This window comes from Petromyzon marinus, unplaced genomic scaffold (assembly GCF_048934315.1).
Source record: "Petromyzon marinus isolate PM22_M1 ecotype Great Lakes invasive population unplaced genomic scaffold, UKy_Petmar_22M1.pri1.0 PM_Scaffold_25, whole genome shotgun sequence".
In the NCBI taxonomy this organism is placed as follows: Eukaryota; Metazoa; Chordata; class Hyperoartia; order Petromyzontiformes; family Petromyzontidae; genus Petromyzon; species Petromyzon marinus.
This window is the reverse complement of record NW_027423224.1, coordinates 93,754-96,257: the sequence shown is the minus strand read 5'-3', so window position 1 is coordinate 96,257 and position 2,504 is coordinate 93,754. Positions and strand designations below refer to the sequence as shown.

The window sequence follows — 2,504 nt, the reverse complement described above, 5'->3', positions numbered from 1 at the left end:
GCTGAAATGCACTGAAAAACAGTAAATGTACCAGAATGAAGCAGTACACATCTTGTCAAGTTGTATTTATACAACAAAGATAACTAAAGAAAAATAACCAAATCCACAATTAGATGTGGATGTGATAATAAAGTAAAGCCCTTCTGGATAATGGGCACCCTATGCCCTGTCGGTCGTGTTGATTTTTTACCATATTTCACCACGCCGACTAGTGCGGGTTGGTGAAGCGAGGGGGGCAGAACTGATTCATTTGTCACTCGCCTCTGGATTTAGTCCATGGGTGTGTAGTGATGTGCGCTAAACACTGTGCAATTGGACGACCCCACATGCCCTGGGCACCCTTTCGCATGAGATATTCAAACTCAATCTATTTTGCAGGTGAAATATTTCTGAAATAAAAATGCAATGAAGGAAAACAGAGAAACTGCCATGACACGGTGCACAGGTGTGAATTAATATATTATAATAATCAGTCACACGACTGACCATACAAGGCAAGCACACCATGGTGGTGCTCGCTTCATCCACCCAGCAACACACTTCAGCGCAATTGTTTCCCAGCGCCTATCTCGTGACTCGGTATGGGAATCGCTGCGGCGGTGTCCGCTCGTGCAGCTCCATGTGACCCACAGCAGACGAGCGCTCCCTATAGAGGATCCACGGTCGCGCGTCGTCTATGCCTACAGCACGAGCTCCGACACAAACATCCCCCATGGAGCTCCACAGACTGGTGGGGCAAGTGCTGTTATTGAGCTCCTATGAATGAAGCAGTACACATCTATGAAGGCCGCTGTGAAGTGTCGAGTCGCCCCGCGTCTCTCGCCCCTGACGCGGCCCAGTTCCCCGTGTAGCCTCCTCTGCTGTGCTCTCAGCCTCTGGCCCTTACGCAGCAGAAAGGAGAGGGGTGGAGGGGTGACGGGAGGAGTGAAAGGAGCGTTGAGGGGAGGGTTGGGGGGAGGATCGGTGGGAGGGGTGGGAGGGGTGGGGTGGGGTGGGTGGGGTGGGGTGGGTGGGTGGGGTGGGTGGGGTGGGGTGCCCCTTGCTTTCTTCGGCCCCTCCCCCCACCTCTACTACTTATTTTAAGCCTCTGTCTGTTCATCCATCCGGCCCCTTTTTTCTTGCTTCTCTGTCCGTCTTTCCTCTTCTTACCTCTTGTGTCCCTGTATATGTATTTCTGCTATCTTATACCTCGTATTTGTTCACTCTGTCTATGCTGGTATGTTCAACCCAGAGGATGAACACGAAATTTAGCACTCTTCTGAAATTCGTGGTCTGCCAGGAAAGTGTCTAACTGTGTCGTTGGCCGACTGGTATTGCATCACGTAAAATTTTCTTAGGTTTTTTGAATTCTCGTCTCTCATCTTCGTGTTGTATTTACCTCCGTGCAGTTTAACACTCTCTATGTGTTGCGTTGATGTCACCTTATGTGCTATTTGTTTTTACACCTGATGAAGATCGCTTGTGTTGCGGTCGAAACGTCGTGCTTGATTTATGTGAATATAATTTTATGGTATTTCTACATATGTGACTTTACCGAAAAAAACAATGAGTTAATCAATGGTTCTCTGTGTGAGTGAGTCTATGTGTCTCCATGTGAGTGAGCCTATGGCTCTGTGTCAGTGAGACTTTGGCTCTCTGTGTGAGTGCACTCTGTGAGTGAGTCTATGGCTCTCTGTGGGAGTAAGTGGGTCTCTAAGGCCACCACCATCTTGCTCCCTGCCCAGTGCGTCCACCTGGTTGAGCTGCAGAAGTCTATTGTCCACCACTCCAGACTGCACAGATATCCGACGTCCACCTCCAGCACAGACACCAGCAGATTCTTAAACCTGGTGGTGGAAGGACACGAGAGGGGTAATAGTCAACCACCATTACCACCATCAATACCACCATTACAACCACCAAAATCACCGCTATCGTTAACACCACCATCAATATCACCACCTCCACCACAACAATCACAATCAAAATTACAATCATAATACTCTTTGGTTCTTTCGGTAAAGTCACGTAGGTAGAAAAAATAATAGATCACGACGTTTCGATCGCAACACAAGCAACCATCATCAGGTGAAAAAATATAGCGAGAAAGCTGCTGAAACACGAAGTTATATTGACTTGAGATAAGCTCAGCCCAAGAGTAAGTGGGCGGGGCTAGAGGTAGAATTTGCATGTAAATACAACACCACATCGTGGAAGAGGAAAGAGAGACACAGACACCGAGAGACATCCACACACAGAGAGAGGAATACACAAAGAGACACACGAAAGACGCATACAAAGAAAAACACCGGCAGAGAGAGACACCCACACAGACAGATGCAGAGAGAGATAGACAGAGAGAATTACATAATTGCCCATGAATTACTATGGTGTGACAATGCCAATTACCAATGTCAAAGGGAACATCAATGAATGGTAAATGTGGGGTAATATCCCCAGAAGAGCATGTAGACTACATTAAAAAATAAAATAATCAATCAATATAATATCACATATGGGTTCAG

The 2,504-nt window shown here is 47.0% G+C and overlaps 1 long non-coding RNA gene across 1 annotated transcript; it reads right to left on the bottom strand.

Moving 5' to 3' along the window:
* Positions 1–440: 440 nt before the first annotated feature.
* On the bottom strand, positions 441–1,866 carry LOC142923013 (uncharacterized). The gene is made up of 2 exons (XR_012940474.1): positions 1,734–1,866; positions 441–881 (listed from the first exon to the last, which is right to left on the bottom strand). It is a non-coding gene; the product is annotated as an uncharacterized LOC142923013 (long non-coding RNA).
* Positions 1,867–2,504: the final 638 nt, after the last annotated feature.